This window comes from Scyliorhinus torazame, chromosome 10, assembly GCF_047496885.1.
Source record: "Scyliorhinus torazame isolate Kashiwa2021f chromosome 10, sScyTor2.1, whole genome shotgun sequence".
In the NCBI taxonomy this organism is placed as follows: domain Eukaryota; kingdom Metazoa; phylum Chordata; class Chondrichthyes; order Carcharhiniformes; family Scyliorhinidae; genus Scyliorhinus; species Scyliorhinus torazame.
The window spans coordinates 221,273,749-221,291,500 of record NC_092716.1 but is presented as its reverse complement, the minus strand read 5'-3'; the positions used below and the strand labels follow the sequence as shown (position 1 = coordinate 221,291,500).

At 46.8% G+C, this 17,752-nt stretch overlaps 1 protein-coding gene across 4 annotated transcripts in view; it reads left to right on the top strand.

The window, feature by feature from the left end:
• Positions 1–17,752, top strand: part of pde3b (phosphodiesterase 3B) — a 363,186-nt gene that overhangs the window by 64,422 nt on the left and 281,012 nt on the right. The gene's annotated exons all lie outside the window — the stretch shown is intronic.

The window sequence follows — 17,752 nt, the reverse complement described above, 5'->3', positions numbered from 1 at the left end:
AAGACGGGCTGATGTTTTAGCCTTTGCCACCCTGGTGTTCCGGAGACGGATTTTGCTGGGATGGAGGGACTCGGAGCCTCCAAGGTCGGGGGTGTGTGTCGGTGACATGGCAGGGTTTCTTAGGCTAGTGAAGATTAAGTTTGCCTTAAGGGGTTCATTACAGGGGTTCGCTCAGATGTGGCAGCCGTTCATCGACTTCTTTAAGAAAGCGTCAGCAGGGGCGGGGGGTGGGTGGGGGGGGGGGGGGAAGAAAGAGGCGGCACGAAAGAATAAGGGCAGGCAATCTAATTTTTGGGTAGCTAGGAGTTAGGGCGGGGGAAAGTTGGGTCTGTTATTGTGTGTTTTTGCGTGTGTTGGTCCGCTCTTGTTTAGAATGTTAAAATTCTAAATGCCTCAATAAAATATTTTCTAAAAAAAATCTGATTGCCAGAGCACTTTGTCAAAGAGTTTTAAAGATAAATGAGATATAATCTTTTAAAACTTGTTTCGATCCCAGTTTATGTTATAACAGAACAGGACGATTCCAGAATGAAACCCTGGGGCAAAACACTAACCTTTAATTTTTTTTACAGGACTGCTAATTAGTTTCAACAAGAATTTTTTTATTAAACATGAAAAACTTCGAGTACATAACAATACTCCTTTACTGCCCCATTAACAATTGCACAATGATTTTAATACTGATTGCAAAGTGCATCTCATTAACACACAAGATTCCTTTTAAGCGGCACGGTCGCACAGTGGTTAGCATTGTTGCTTCACAGTGCCAAGGTCCCAGGTTCGATTCCCGGCTTGGGTCACTGTCTGTGCGGAGTCTGCACGTTCTCCCTGTGTCTGCGTGGGTTTCCTCCCGGGTGCTCCGGTTTCCTCCCACAAGTCCCAAAAGACGTGCTATTAGGTTTGGACATTCTGAATTCTCCCTCTGTGCACCCGAACTGGTGCTGGAATGTGGCGGCTAGGGGCTTTTAACAGTAGTTGCAGTGTTAATGTATGCCTACTTGTGACAATGAAGATTATTCTTATTATAATTGAGGTTAGGTGAGGTTTCTGGGTTACAGGGATAGGGGGAGGGTCGGGGCTTAGGTGCCAAGGACCAGTGCAGACTCGATGGGCCGAATGGCTGCTTTCTGCACTATAAGTTCTATGATTCGAAGCACACAAGGTGACTGTGGTCAAATATACACAAGCTGCTCTAAACTCAAGTTAGTGTCTGTAGATTTCTCTGAATCCACCCCCCCCTCGACAACTGGCAAGTCAGTTGCCAAATCCACTCCCCAAAACATGCTTTAAAACCTTCCCTTACAAAAATACTTTAAAAAAAATATATATTTATTGAAGTTTTTAACACTATTTTTCTCCCTTACAAAACAATAACCCCCCCCCCCCCCGGTAACAAAAAAAAAAAAACGAGAAATCGCGCAGAGCAAGATATATACATGGCAAAATGATATATTTACACAGCTTTGTACACTGGCCCTCAATGTACGTGCCAGTTTCCCCAACCCTTCATGTTATCTCTTGCCCATCCACCCTCCCAGGCAGTCCCCCCCTCCCCCACCCCCCCCTCCCAGGACATGTTCCCCTCCCCCCCCCCTCCTCTCCCCCCCCCCCCCCCCCCAAGGTTGCTGCTGCTGCTGACCGACCTTCCTCTAACGCTCCGCGAGATAGTCTAGGAACAGTTGCCACCGCCTGTAGAACCCCTGCGCAGACCCTCTCAAGGCGAACTTAATCCTCTCCAGCTTTATGAACCCAGCCATATAATTTATGCAGGCTTCCAGGCTGGGGGGGCTTCACCTCCTTCCACATTAGCAAGATCCTTCGTCGGGCTACTAGGGACGTAAAGGCCAGAATGACGGCCTCTTTCGCCTCCTGCACTCCCGGTTTGTCCACTACTCCAAATATTGCTAGCCCCCAGCTTGGCTTGACCCAGACTTTCACCACCTGAGATATTGCTCCCGCCACTCCTCTCCAGAACCCCTCCAGTGCCGGGCATGACCAAAACATATGGACATGGTTCGCCGGGCTCCCTGAGCACCTTCCACATCTGTCCTCTACGCCAAAGCACCTACTAAACCTCGCCCCCGTCAAGTGCGCTCTGTGGACCACCTTAAATTGTATCAGGCTGAGCCTGGCACACTAGGAGGAGGAATTAACCCTACCTAGGGCATCAGCCCACAGACCTTCCTCGATCTCCTCCCCCAGCTCCTCCTCCCATTTACCCTTCAACTCTTCTACCAGCGCTTCCCCCTCTTTCGACTCCTGGTGTATTTCCGACACCCTGCCCTCCCCGACCCATACACCCGAGATCACCCTATCTTGAACTTCCTGTGCTGAGAGCAACGGGAATTCCCTCACCTGTTGCCTCACAAAAGCCCTCCCCTGCATATATCTAAAGGCATTTCCCAGGGGTAACTCAAACTTCTCCTCCAGTGCCCCTAAGCTCGCAAACGACCCGTCGATGAACAGGTCCCCCATTCTTCCAATCCCCGCCCGATGCCAGCTCTGGAACCCCCCGTCCATCTTCCCCGGGACAAACCGGTGGTTACCCCTGATCGGGGGACCACACCGATGCTCCCATTGCACCCCGGTGCCGTCTCCACTGGCCCCAGATCCTTAGCGTTGCTGCCACCACCGGGCTCGTGGTATACTTTGTCGGCGAGAGCGGCAGCGGTGCCGTCACCAACGGCCCCAGGCCCGTTCCTTTACAGGACGCCATCTCCATCCTCTTCCATGCCGCCCCCTCTCCCTCCATAACCCACTTGCGGATCATCGCCACATTTGCTGCCCAGTAGTAGCTCCCCAGGTTTGGCAACGCCAACCCTCCTTGGTCCCTACTGCGTTCCAGGAACCCTCTCCTTACTCTCGGGGTCTTATTCGCCCACACAAACCCCATAATACTCCTGCCTACTCTCTTAAAAAAGGCCTTAGTGATCACGATGGGAAGGCACTGAAACACAAACAGAAACCTCAAGAAATCTATCTGGGAGTAGGCTTTGTGTACATGGGAGAAGAAAGAAAATTCCCTGGCCTGCGGCCTTGCAAACCGCCATGGGTCCACTCCCCCCATCTGATCCATAAATCCCCGAAGTACCTTGGCCGCCGCCGGCCTCTTTCCAGTCCTTGATTTGGAGCGGTCCAGTGCTGGATCCAACACTGTATTGAAGTCCCCTCCCATTATCAGGCCTCCTATCTCCAGGTCCGGAATGCGCCCCAACATGCGCTTCATGAATCCTGCATCATCCCAGTTCGGGGCGTATACGTTTACCAACACCACCCACGTCCCTTGCAGCCTACCGCTCACCATTACATATCGCCCTCCATTGTCCGCTACAATAGTCTTGGCGTCAAATGACACCCGCTTTCCCACCAATATTGCCACCCCTCTATTCTTCGCGTCCAGTCCCGAGTGGAATACCTGTCCTACCCATCCCTTTCTTAGCCTGACCTGGTCCGCCACCTTCAGGTGTGTCTCTTGGAGCATGGCCACGTCCGCCTTCAGTCCCTTTAAGTGCGCGAACACTCGAGCCCTCTTCACCGGCCCATTCAGGCCCCTCACATTCCACGTTATCAGCCGGATTGGAGGCCCCCCCCCCAACGCCCCGCCGACTAGCCATCTCCTTTTCTGGGACTGTTCCATGTCCACGCCTCCCTCACCCTCCAGTCCCCCAGAGGGGGGACCCCCGTCCCGACCACCTCTTCTGTGTCCCATTCCCTTTCGGCCAGTGCAGCAGCAACCCTTCCCCCCCCCCCCCCCCCTCCCCTCCCCCCCGCTAGACCCCTGTCTAGCTTTTTTGCTCCCCCCATGTCACTCCCGTAAGTCAGCTGACGCCTGCTGACCCCGGCTTCCCCCGCCGTCCCATTGACCTCCCCACGTGGGAGTCTCCCAATCCATATGCATTCCTTCGTTCCCCTTCCCGCCTTTCCAAAGCCCGCTCCGCCCCCTCTGGCGCAGCTCCTGTCGCGGCCTTGTCTCTCTCCCCCAGCCCATGTAACATTTCCTACGCGTGATTGACCCCCTATATACAACAACCATCACACATCAAACTCCAAAACATCCCCCCCACCCTCTCAAACCCTCAGTTAGAGTCCAACTTTTCGGCTTGTACAAAGGTCCACGCATCTTCAGGCGTTTCGAAGTAATAGTGTTGGCCCTTGTATGTGACCCACAGTCGCGCTGGCTGCAGCATTCCGAATTTCACTTTCCGGAACAACGCCGCTTTGGCCCGGTGAAACCCGCTTTGCAACCTCGGTGCTCCAGTCCGGGTATATTCGGATCTCTGCATTGTCCTACTTACTGCTCCGCTCCTTCTTGGCCCATCTCAGGACCCACTCTCTGTCTGTGAACCGGTGGAACCTCACCACCATCGTCCTTGGTGGCTCATTTGCCTGGGGCTTCACCGGCACCCGATGTGCCCCGTCCAACTCCAGCGGCCTCAAAGGGGCCTTCATGCCCATCATCGCCTCGAGCATCGTGCTCACGTATGCCCCGGCATCAGCCCCCTCCACTCCCTCTGGGAGACCCAGGATTCGCAGATTCTTTCTCCTCTACCTGTTCTCCAGGTCTTCAAGACTTCCCGCCCACCTCTTGTGTAGCGCCTCGTTCTGCTCCACTCTCACTGCCAGGCCCATGAGCTCGTCCTCGTTCTGACTAACTCTTTTCTGTACCTCCTGGATCTTAGCTTCGTGGGCCTTCTGGGTGATCCCGTGTCCTTCAATTGCCGAAAGCATAGGCCCCAACATCTCCTTGCGCATCTCCTCGCGCTGCTCTTCGAAGCAGCGCTTGATGAGCTCCTGCAGCTCCCCTTTGTCCCTGGCCGCCGCCATTTTGTTTTCTTTCCCATGCTTCTCCCGTTGCTCCAGTGCCGCTCCTTTGGCCGTTACACTTCTGGTCCGTTTCATAGAAGTTGGAGGGGGACCTCTCCCCTTCCCCACGGGCTGCGTCAAAAAAAAAAAAAAGTTCCGTTGTGGCTCCTCTAACGAGCCCGAAGGTCCGTGGTAGCGGGAGCTGCCGAATCGTGCGGCTTAGCTCCACATAGCCGCAACCGGAAGTCGAGAGGGAATCCTTTTGGCAGTGTTCGCTTCACCAGTCTGCCCCAAAAGGTCTATGGAAACTCCTGAAAAAGGTCTGAGAGTCCGTTCCAGACAGGAGCTGCCGAATGCGCGACCTACTCCATGGCCGCCACCGGAAGCCTCGTCCCTGCTTCTTCAATGGCCTTGGTAGATCTTTTCACAGTTGTTCCCTCTGCTGCTAGAATTCACCTTTGATAGAATCAAGTCCGATTGCAGCTTTAAGCTTGCCCTTCCCCCGCCTGCATGCTGGAAGAGGCCTTTGTCTATTCCTGCAGCTCAAGCCAAATCTTTTACTGTTTTTGCCGGGTCTGGTAGCCAAAAGACATAACATTCCTGGGGTCACTGTCAAGGGAATGCTGCAGTCTTCTTCCCACACCGGGAAATGTCAAAGAAATGCCGTGGGGACCCTGTAAAAGAGCCCAAAAGTCCGTTCCAAGCGGGAGCTACCGAATATGCGACCTAGCTCTGCATAGCCGCACCCGGAAGTCCCCCTTACAGAAATACTTAACCGTAGCGGTTTGCATTCTGAAATCCAGACCAGGTTTTTCAAATTAAATTTTTAAACAAAGCTTCCATTCCACTCTTAACAGCGAATCCAGCCCAGGATTTTACACCAGCCCCATTAGGACGATTTTGTCTTGACTGCTGTCCAAAATGTTCACAATTGCTTTAGTTCTCGATTTCCAGACGAGTAAAATTGCATCCAACGTTTGATTTGCCTCAAGTCTGCTGTCCCACTTTAAATCTAGTCACTGCAATTGTCTCTTTAACTCACAACATTATGTTTACTCTTGCTTGAATTCTTCTGAACCATACCTTGGTCTTTGTTCCCGTAACTTCAGTTGCCGTAAGATTTTCTTTCTGTCCCATCTCCCTGGTTATTAAGATTATATCTTGTTCCTTCAGCATCTTGCATCTTTGCAACTCCCTTGTCCTGCCCAGCTTCTCCTGGCAGAGTTTGAGAGCTGTTCACACTCTGATGTTGTGTCGCTAGCTGCAATATATGCAGCTAAAACAAAGACTTGAAGCTTTTCTATCTTACAAGGCCTCCAGTTGCTATGCAACGACTGCTGATTTAGTTACTCTCCACGTCGCAGTCTCCTCGAAGCAAAATAGAATGACAGTTGGAATTGAAACCAACCACCACGCATAGAGACACTATAGGGGTACCCTTCCAGGCATAGAAACATTAAATTTAACCTACTTAAAACTATACAGATATAAATCCCTTAAAGCTACCTTTGTTTTTATAACAGATTCTATTCTTTACAGCAACTATATTTAGGACTACATTGTCCCTCTTCGCGTATTTATTATGTCACAAATTGTGCTATTTGGACTGCCAGTAATTGTTACAGATGTATTAATGCTATATTAATTCTGGTGCCGAAAGATTTTTTGAAGTTTCTCTGGTTGTGGAAATCAAAATGTTTTGTAACACTTTTGTTGTGGAAATGCCAATGGGGTGGCCCCACACTTGAAATTTTGAACCTAATTTATGTTGGTGGCTTATCTTTGAATTTGGGAATTAATTACTATCTATTGGGTGCAATAGAATTGAAACTGATAAGTTATATGAATTTCAAATGCTTTAAAAAGAAAACATCAACTGAGAAAATAACCCTATGAATGAAACTTTATTTATAACACACCATTTCTGATGCTGTGCTGAATATTTCAGTAGCTCGAATTTTGAAAGCAAATCATTGAATGTTTATGTAAAATGTTTTGTTAAAAGCTGATCATTAAAACTACGACTCTTAACCTCAAACTTTGTACGTGCACATACTTAATGTTGCAGTTCAGTTCATGTTCATTTATTAGTATCCACAGGTGCTGACCTTTCCCAAGGAGTACTAACTCTGCTACCAAGTGCAGAGGTCTCCTTTGACTAATTCATCAAACAAAGCAATAGAACCTTCGAGCACGAGTGGGGTCATTTGGTCCACGTAGTCTATGCTAGCTCTGAAAGAACCATCCAAATCAACCTCTCAATTGCTCTTTCCCAAGGTTCTTCATTTTAAAAACTTTTTCAAGTATTTAATTTTGTTTTGGAAATTATCATCACGGTACTTTAAAGCAGCCTGTTCTGTTTTAAAAACAAAATCTCCCATTGTTCTTTTGCCAATTATCTTAAATCTTTGTCTTTTGGTTACCTACCCTGCCTGTCAGCTGAGACTTAGCCAGTGATTGGTATTAGTTTCAAGTAACCTCTTTGATTTTGTACTCTATGCATCTTGTCAATAAAACCCTGGATTCTGTATTTTTTTATGACATATACATTTCATTGTCACTTTCAAAGATTTGTAAATGTGAACTTCGAGGTTCCTGCAATCCCTTTAGGATTGCATAATTACATTTATATTGTCTCTCCTCATTTCCCCCCCCCCCCCCTTTCAGTAATGCATCACTAAAATTAGATGAAATTATCGAGCAAACCATGTGGGTAAAAACACAACGTTACAGAATAATCAGTTTACAAAGTGATGTAACATTAACTGCATTGTAAGGTAACCCTATTTTTACTGCTTGAGCTCACTACCTGGTGCATATGAGTAGAATATGGGATCTCTTGGGTTGGAGTGTTTCAGATGGCTCAGATGTGCATTTTTTTTAACTGCTGGAGAATTTTTGATGTCTCCAAAAAATGTTTCTTCTGTTATTACTCCAACAAACAATGATGTTTCATCACTGGAGATTGTGTCTTCCCACTGCAGAAAAATTACAGGTTTTAGCTTTCAACTTGAAATCGATGCTGAAATGATCTATGGACTCTCCTGTCTTCTGTAAATGTGACCTAAACATAGCGTTCATAAATTTTTCAGGGAGTGCAATGTGCATCAAATCTTCAAATTACTTCATGAAAATTTTTACTATCTTCATAGTCTGCAAATTTAAACGTATTAAACACAGCAATTGCTTTGGGCCCTGTTGCTGTTAGCATTGCTACCTTCTGTGAATCTGATTGATCTTCTAAATTTATAAATTGTTGTTTAAAAACACGGCAATTGCTGTCCACATTACCATGAAATCTGAAATTCATTGGTGGCTTCGAGGACTCCATGTAGTTCACTTCTGCAGTCTTCAAAATCTTTAAATCTCTGTGGACCTCATGGCAGGCTGATTGTTTTTTCTCTCTCCGTGTTCGAATACCATCCAGCCCTGGTACCATGTAATGTTCTTGTTGGATGGCCTGATTTATATGACAAGAGCACTTCTAGCTAAAGCTATAAACAATTTATTAACATTAACTGTGGGTAAACCATATGCAAAACTACAGATGAATAACAGTAAGATTATTCACAAGCAATCTCTCTCTTCAGCTTCCTCCAGCCAGTCTGAGGGGTCACCTGACCCTAACAGTAACTTATCTACTAGTGATACTCGTAGTTGTCAGTTGGTGAATTACAACCCAACCATGATATCACTGCAGGAGATTCTTGCACTGCCTGCCCAGTTCTCTTGCTCTGCCTGGTGATCACCCATCACCTTCCTGCCTGTGGAGTCTGAGCCTGTAGTGTGACTACCTCTCGTACTATTCACAACACACTCTGCCTCGTGGATGCTCCCCAGCCACTGCTCCAGCTCCAAAATCCAGGCTTCCAAGAGCTGGAGCCACTTTCTGCATACATGCTCACCCTGGGCACTGGAAATGTTCGCAGCCTCCCACAATGAGCAAGAGGTGCAAACCAAGGCATTGCATTCTCCTGCCATGTCGTACCCTTTTAAATTAAACTTTTGGAAGATGTTTAATATCAGATTATATGCAATTATCTGTGGCCCTTCTATCCTTGTCATCGTTACTACCAATTATAGCCCTTGCAGATTATGAACCTCAAAACGTATTTTCAAACTTTGTGATGAAAGTTGTAAAGACTTACCAACCTTGCCCACCACTTAGCAATCGGCCCTCCCTTGCAGCCTCAGCTGCAGCAGAGCAAGACCCCTCGAGATTTACAAGTTACAAAGCAAGGACTCGAGCAAAGAGCACCATCCCACTCTGCATCAACCAAACACATCTTCCCTTCACTCCCTCTGTCAGCATTCCGCAGAGACCGATCCCTCCGAGACAATCTAATCCACTCCTCCACCATACCCAGTACCACTCCCATCACCCATGGCACTTTCCCATGCAATCGCAGAAGGTGCAACACCTGCCCCATTACCTCTTCCATGCTGAACATCCCAGGCCCAAAACACTCATTCCAGGTTAAGCAGCATTTCACTTGCATCTCTTCCAATTTGGTCTACTGCATTCGCTGCTCCCAATGTGGTCTCCTCTATATCAGAGAGACCAAACGCAGACTGGGTGATCGCTTTGCTGAGCATCTTCGGTCTGTGTGCATTCAGGACCCTGACCTTCCTGTTGCTTGCCATTTTAACAAAAGACCCAGCTCCCATGCCCACATGTCTGTTCTTGGCCTGCTGCAATGTTCCAGTGAAGCTCAACACAAACTGGAGGAACAACATCTCATCTTCCGGTTAGGCACGCTACAGCCTTTCGGCATGAACATCGAATTGAACAACTTCAGATGAACAGCTCTACCCCACCCCGACCTATTTGTTTTCATTTCATTTTAATTGTCTTTTACCATTTCTTTCTTTCTTAATATACATTTAATTTCTTCCCCCCCCCAATCTCATCCACCTTTCCTTCACTTTTCTCCTTTTTGCTTCCCCCTCCCCCCACATCTACAGTTCATCCTCTGATGTTAGTTTCCCTGCTGTTTGACCGTTCGCATATTTTGTCCTCTCTGGGGACTGCCGTTAGTACTCTTTCCCCTTTGTTTCTGTGGCCATTAGAACCCGGTTTCCCTAGGTTTCTGTGGCTATGACTCATCTTTCATTCTCACTCCACAGTATAAATATTTTCCATTTTCTCTGCCTGTTAGCTTTGACAAAGAGTCATCGGACTCGAAACGTCAGCTCTTTTCACTCCCTATAGATGCTGCCAGACTTGCTGAGATTTTCCAGCATTTTCTCTTTCGTTTCAGATTCCAGAATCTGCAATAATTTGCTTTTATCTGCCGTTGATCCTTATTGCTGTCAGATCGACTCTGAGCAGAAAGTTAATTCTGCCTTGTTATCATCACAAACTCCCATGAGCAAATAATAAACAACTGTTCCTCCCACTCCCTCTGTCAAACACAAGCTGTAGTTTGAATTTAATTTTTTCTCCCCAAGGAAGTTATTGAAAATATTGATTAATGTTTATTTTTGGGTGAAAACAAAAAAATGTGTTGTCTAAGATTCGGAGGGTGCTGGTGGGCAGATAATGCTTTTGGTATATGTGAAATTCAGTGGCGTTGTGTGAGAGCAGATATGTGTGTCAGGGAGAGAGAGAGAAAGTTTGTGTGTGTCAAATAAAGTTTGTTTTTCCGTTGAGAGTGAGTGGATGTTGGGACTTTAGGTTTGGGACAAGGAAATGGAAGAGATGGTTTGTGTGTGTGTGGAAGAGAGTTGTGTGGATTAATGAATGTGGTTAGTATGTGTGGGTAGATTGTGTATGTAAGTCTCAGAATATGGATACATTGGTGTGTGGTACATAGCGTGGGTGGGTGGAGAGAAGATGGCGGTGGGAGAAAATGTTGTTGTTGCAGAGAAAATTGCATGTGTGTGCGCGGCAGGGTGAGTGTCAGTGAAATACAACATCGAAGGGGCATACAGAGTATTCATTAAAAGAAAACAGAAGGCATACACAAAGAAAACCTGTGAGAACAGCTAGAATCAAACTTGCATAAAATGAATCAAAGACAGCCCATTTATAATCAGGATGTTTATTGTATGAGCAGCTGATGTGATAAATCAATTGGAAGCAATCTTGATTCTTGGGAAGGTTGAGTGGCAGAACAATGATGAATTAAACTTTATTGTTGTTTAAATTTAACATTTCAAATCATAATGTCCTTTCTGTAATAATGCATCCTTTGATTTACTTCTGAGCAATGCCACAGATGTGCCAATCTATTTTTATTTGTGTGAAATCGGTTTCTTTGTTTTCTTTTAATTATCTTGACAAATAATTTCGAGGAAAAATACAGTCGTGCACCTGCCTAGTTATTTATCTAGCCGCAGTAGGTGTGGAAAACTTTCATTATTTTTCTGGGAATTGATTGTAAAATTACATATAATCTACATGACCGAAATAGACGATAAGCCTAGCTGGTCTATGCCCATGATTATTTTTTTTCTCTGCATCCAAACCACCTTCCACTCTACTTACCTCCTACCCTCTATCCCACTACCACTATTCTCCTTCATGTGTGCATCAAGCCTTCCCTAGTAGCCAACAAGTTTTATTTTCTCAACAATGTGAGTGAAGGAATTCTATCTAAATTCTTTCTTTGATCTGTTGATGGCCATTTTGCACTTGTCTTGCCTTGTTCTGGACTCATCACAAGTGCCACTTCTAACCTATCAGACCTCTTTGCAATCCAGTCTGTATGCATTAACTGTTAATTGCAAATCGCCTAATTGCATTTATTCCTTCACTTTTAATTGTTGGCTCCAGTTGCTGTAATCGTGGAAAATTAGACAATCCCATTTTTCCCAATTTCAGAAAGCTGTAACACCGAGCGATTCGGGGGTCTTGGTACAAAAATCATAAAAGGCGAGTGTGCAAGGTCAGGTGATTGGGAAGCAAATGGAATCGAAGCCTTTATTTCAAAGGGAATGGAATATCTATAAGAATAAGGAATCCTCCTAAAACTATACATGGCACTAATTAGACCACACTTGGAATCTGGGAACAGTTTTTGCCCCCACATCGAAGGAAAAATATACTGGCATTTGAGGCACTCCAGCGATAGTTCACAGAGTTGATCTTTGGTATGGAGGGATTTTCTCATGAGGGGAGCCATGATGTGGAGATGTCGGCATTGGACTGGGATGGGCACAGTAAGAAGTCTCGCAGCATCAGGATAAAGTCCAACAAGTTTGTTTGGAATCACTAGCTTTCGGAGCGCAGCTTCTTCATCAGGTGTGGAGTACAAACTCCCCCGCTAGGGTTGGGTATCTCAATTAATCCACTTATGCAAGCTTATCACCTTATGAAGGAGCTGTGCTCCGAAACGGTATGTCCCGCCCCTAGTGGGGGAGTTCATGCTGCGCAAGGAGCACTGGGAAGACAGCATTCCCATCCTGCAGGTTCCGTGCGGGATGTTACAAAGTGGTCGAGGAGGAATTTCTTCTCTGAGGGGAGTGAATCTATGGTATTCTTTACCGTAGAGGCTGGGTCGTTAAGTAAACTTACTCAAGGCTGAAATAGACGGATATATAATCAGTAAGGGAATCAAAGGTTATGGCGATAAGACAGGATAGTGGAGTTGAAGATTATCACATCAGATCAGCCATGAGCTCATTGAATGGTGGAGCAGACTCGATTGGCCAAATGGCCTACTTCTGCTCCTATGAGGTTTGGCCTTTTTGTATGTACTGGGGTATGTACTGGGGTATTAATTGATTCCCTTTTCAGTCACAACCTGCTACATCGATTAGTAGTCGGCCTCAATTTTTGTCTCAACAAATGCATGTTTTTCTTGTTGGTACCTTATAAGTAGGCATGAGGTATCCAGCAGGTGATGTTGCGAAGGTGCTTGTGAGTTTAAGATACATCAACTCTGCATCGGAAGCAGATGACATTTGTTAGAGCCCCTTCTTTTGATTACCCGCTGTTCCCATTTTATTATTGTTGAGTCATAATCGGAATGCGCCTTTAAGCCGTGGACTTGAGCTGAGCCAGCCTACCAGTCAGGACAGTGTGTTCCAGGATTTGTTTCTAGGTGATGAGAATGCAGACTCATCAGTGCCGTGTGAATCTTCAGAACCAACTTTGGAGGAAGTTCAGTCGATTAGCTGGCTGGCAACCTGTGGTGGGCCAGGGACTGTTCTGGCTGGCTACAGTGAGTGTTTTGTTCCAGTGGGAAGCTTCTGGGATAGCTGGTCAGAGTGATTTGTCTTTGAACGAAGAAGGATGTCTATCTCTCTCTCTCTCTGTCTCACTCTCTCTCTCTCTCTCTCTCTCTGTCTGTGTCCCCTCCCTCTGACTGTCCGTCGTCCCCTCCCTCTGACTGTCCGTCGTCCCCTCCCTCTGACTGTCCGTCGTCCCCTCCCTCTGACTGTCCGTCGTCCCCTCCCTCTGACTGTCCGTCGTCCCCTCCCTCTGACTGTCCGTCGTCCCCTCCCTCTGACTGTCCGTCGTCCCCTCCCTCTGACTGTCCGTCGTCCCCTCCCTCTGACTGTCCGTCGTCCCCTCCCTCTGACTGTCCGTCGTCCCCTCCCTCTGACTGTCCGTCGTCCCCTCCCTCTGACTGTCCGTCGTCCCCTCCCTCTGACTGTCCGTCGTCCCCTCCCTCTGACTGTCCGTCGTCCCCTCCCTCTGACTGTCCGTCGTCCCCTCCCTCTGACTGTCCGTCGTCCCCTCCCTCTGACTGTCCGTCGTCCCCTCCCTCTGACTGTCCGTCGTCCCCTCCCTCTGACTGTCCGTCGTCCCCTCCCTCTGACTGTCCGTCGTCCCCTCCCTCTGACTGTCCGTCGTCCCCTCCCTCTGACTGTCCGTCGTCCCCTCCCTCTGACTGTCCGTCGTCCCCTCCCTCTGACTGTCCGTCGTCCCCTCCCTCTGACTGTCCGTCGTCCCCTCCCTCTGACTGTCCGTCGTCCCCTCCCTCTGACTGTCCGTCGTCCCCTCCCTCTGACTGTCCGTCGTCCCCTCCCTCTGACTGTCCGTCGTCCCCTCCCTCTGACTGTCCGTCGTCCCCTCCCTCTGACTGTCCGTCGTCCCCTCCCTCTGACTGTCCGTCGTCCCCTCCCTCTGACTGTCCGTCGTCCCCTCCCTCTGACTGTCCGTCGTCCCCTCCCTCTGACTGTCCGTCGTCCCCTCCCTCTGACTGTCCGTCGTCCCCTCCCTCTGACTGTCCGTCGTCCCCTCCCTCTGACTGTCCGTCGTCCCCTCCCTCTGACTGTCCGTCGTCCCCTCCCTCTGACTGTCCGTCGTCCCCTCCCTCTGACTGTCCGTCGTCCCCTCCCTCTGACTGTCCGTCGTCCCCTCCCTCTGACTGTCCGTCGTCCCCTCCCCCTGACTGTCCGTCGTCCCCTCCCTCTGACTGTCCGTCGTCCCCTCCCCCTGACTGTCCGTCGTCCCCTCCCCCTGACTGTCCGTCGTCCCCTCCCTCTGACTGTCCGTCGTCCCCTCCCTCTGACTGTCCGTCGTCCCCTCCCTCTGACTGTCCGTCGTCCCCTCCCTCTGACTGTCCGTCGTCCCCTCCCTCTGACTGTCCGTCGTCCCCTCCCTCTGACTGTCCGTCGTCCCCTCCCTCTGACTGTCCGTCGTCCCCTCCCTCTGACTGTCCGTCGTCCCCTCCCTCTCTCTCTCTCTCTCTCTCTCTCTCTCTCTCTCTCTCTCTCTCCATGCCCTCTGTTCTACCTGTCTCATCTTTACCATTTTGTTGAAATGACTTTCAATCTGCGAAGAAAGTAAGCAGCCTTGCCAGAGAAGCCCCTCTTGAGCTTCGAAGGAAGAAGCATTGAAGCTAAAGCTTGAACTTCTGGAAGACCTGAACTGAAAACAGTCATTGTGCATTGGATATCTTTCACCCTTTTTACCATATCATTTTTTTCACCCTCTCCACAACCCTTTTCCTCTATGTTGTCTGTGTGTGCATTTATAGAGTGCGGCGAGTTGGAAAGGGGGTTTGGGTATGGGGTATTAGTCAGTTACATTGTTGTCGGTTTAATTATATTATTGTTAAATAATAAAAGGTTACTTGTGTTAAATTTACAAACTTGGTGACTGCAGTGTACTGGGCTCAGCCAAGGTCCTCGTTAGTTTTCAATTAACATCTAATTTCACTTGTGTTGTGACTCCGGGTCAAGTGGGGCTGGAATTGACCATGCATTAACCCCGGGGGTTGTGACACATTTCAAAATGGCGACCACCCACGCGCACACAGAATTTTCAGTTTTACACTCCGTGTATAAATCAACCCACATTTTTTGGAGGAATTTTTCTAAGCTACATATGTCGACTTAAACGTTGGCATCCATGTTCCCACTTTTGATGCCCTTTACATTGCTATATAGGCAGTTTCATTCAAAAGTTCATGTCTGTAGTTGCTTGTCTATCTGCTAGTTTTTGTAATCCTTCCTCTGTGCTTGCGACAAGTGCTTTGTCACCTGCAATTCTAACGGATGTTGTCATGCCCCCCCCCCCCCCCCCCCCCCCCCCAGTCTTAATGCCAGATTCTGCATCTTCAGATGCTTATTTGATATTTGCTTTTGTGTAGATATAGAACATACAGTGCAGAAGGAGGCCATTCGGCCCATCGAGTCTGCATCGACCCACTTAAGCCCTCACTTCCACCCTATCCCCGTAACCCAATAACCCTATCTAACCTTTTTGGTCACTCAGGGCAATTTATCATGGCCAATTCACCTAACCTGCCCGTCTTTGGACTGTGGGAGGGAACCGGAGCACCCGGAGGAAACCCACGCAGACACTGGGAGAACGTGCAGACTCCGCACAGACAGTGTGGTGACTCCGCACAGACATCGAAGAGGACTGGTGACAAATTCTACCTTTGTTGAATTTTTCTGCTATTTACACATCGTTCAGAAATCTGTTGACTCGTTGCTGTTTTGTCTCATGTACAAACGAAAGCGATGCATATAGCAAAATGTCCCAGAAATATTTAGATATGCATAGAAGGAAGAGAACTAGAACAGGTACAAGAATTCAAATATTCAAGAATTCAAGGAAGCATAATATCTGCAGATGGGACAAAGAAATTAGAACAATGTTAGCAATGGGGAAGGCCATATTTAGTAAGGAGATGTGGTTGCTTATCAGAAAGCTGAATAGATAACTCAAGAAGTGACTTGGGAAGAGCTTGATTTCAATTGTTTGTATGATGGTGATGAGGTGATGACAGGCAATTAAATCTATCTTATTTTTTATTAATTTTTGTATGAGGGAGCGAGAGAAGGAGTTCCTCCTTTGTTCAAAGTCGAATGGACTTAAGGAAAGAGAAGACCAATTTGCTAAATAGCTTTGAAATGTGTGATTGCAGGAGAATGGAAAGGATCAGTTGGGCAAAAGAAGTAGCAAATGCTGAATTGCTGCAGGGAGTGAATGAACAAAGAAATCTGCTGAATGTAATTGGTAACAGATAATCTGAGTAAGGCAGATCTCAAGAGGAAACAGATTTGTTAGAGATGTTATGGAGGGAAGATTTCCAGGAAAAAGAAGAGGAAGGAAGACTCAAAGCTGGATGACTTGAAAATTGAAGGAAGTTACTGGCAAATGAGAACGCTGGCACAGGATAGAGATATGGAAAGACTATGTGCTAAAGACCTGCCTTCAGACAGCACACGTGATGGTGATGACAGGCAATTTAATCTGCTCTTATTTTTTTTATTCTTTAGCTTTGTCAACTATTTAGTGATTGCGTACTTTAACCTTTCCTGTTCTCTTGCGTATTTATGTTGCCTTTATTTATTTTCTTACTCTGACATTCTTCTCTCATTCTTAACTTCAGGTTACAATTCTATCCACCAAAACCTCTCTGTTCTGTACCCGAATTTCTCAACACGTATAGCAAGTAATCAAAAAAAGCTAATGGAGTGTTGGCTCTTATTTCAAGAGGGCTGGAATACAAAGAGAATTTTGGCTTCAATTGTACAAGCCCTTGGTTAGATTCCATTTGGAGCTCTGCATTCTGAATTAGGCAGTGCACCTCAAGGATATTTTGATCTAGGAGAGGTGGAGTGTCGATTCATTAGCTGACATTGAGATTTAAAGGGTTATGTCATTTGAAGACGGGCTGCATAAATGTGGCTTATATTTCCTGGCATTTGGAAGTTTGAGGACTTATCAATTATTGAAAATGATGAAGAAATTCCACAGAGTAAATACATAAAATGCTATTTCCTCTGGTGGGAGAATCCAGAACAAAGGGGACTCCAAAACTGGAGCTCGACTATTTAGGGGTGAAATCAGGAAGCACAAAATCCTACTTATGCAGGTGATTTTTCTGTGTATTAAAAACAAGTTATTTAATCTTTGCTTTTAAGAAAGATGGTCCTGCAGCAAGTGGACTGGTAGGCAACTGGCTGCTAAAAGGTTCGTATAAATGGCTTGTGGTGATTTTCTATTTAGTTTAATTTAATTATCTTGTTTTCCTTTTCTCTTCTGTCTGTCCTTCAGCAAGGAAGTTGTTTATCTTTGGTTGACAACACAATTTAGAAGTTCTGTAACAATTGTTATGATTAGGTGAGGAGAGGTAGAACGGCTCCTCTCTTTTTCCCAATCCTCGTATGACCGTAAAAGTTTTCTGAAGGATATGCTTGCAACTTCAATGACTGTTAACTGTTTATGTGCTGTGACTGTAAACAGTCTTGTAAGTTTTTAAAAAAGTAGTATTCATTATATACACCTGATCTAAATCACAATAATAAAAATGCTCTGACTCTCCTACACATACCCATTCAAAATGCACACACGTGCACAATAAGTTTCAAACTGGGAGGACAGAGTAAATAGTTTAAAATTCGGAGGTATACGGATCTTGTAAATTGATGACGGATAGTGTCAGACTGTCCTCATTGATCTTTTTGCGTTCTGCATCAAGACAGTTTAAAGATGTTGATGGGTGGTTTATATCTTTTCGTCTGGAGCCAGCAGTGGCTG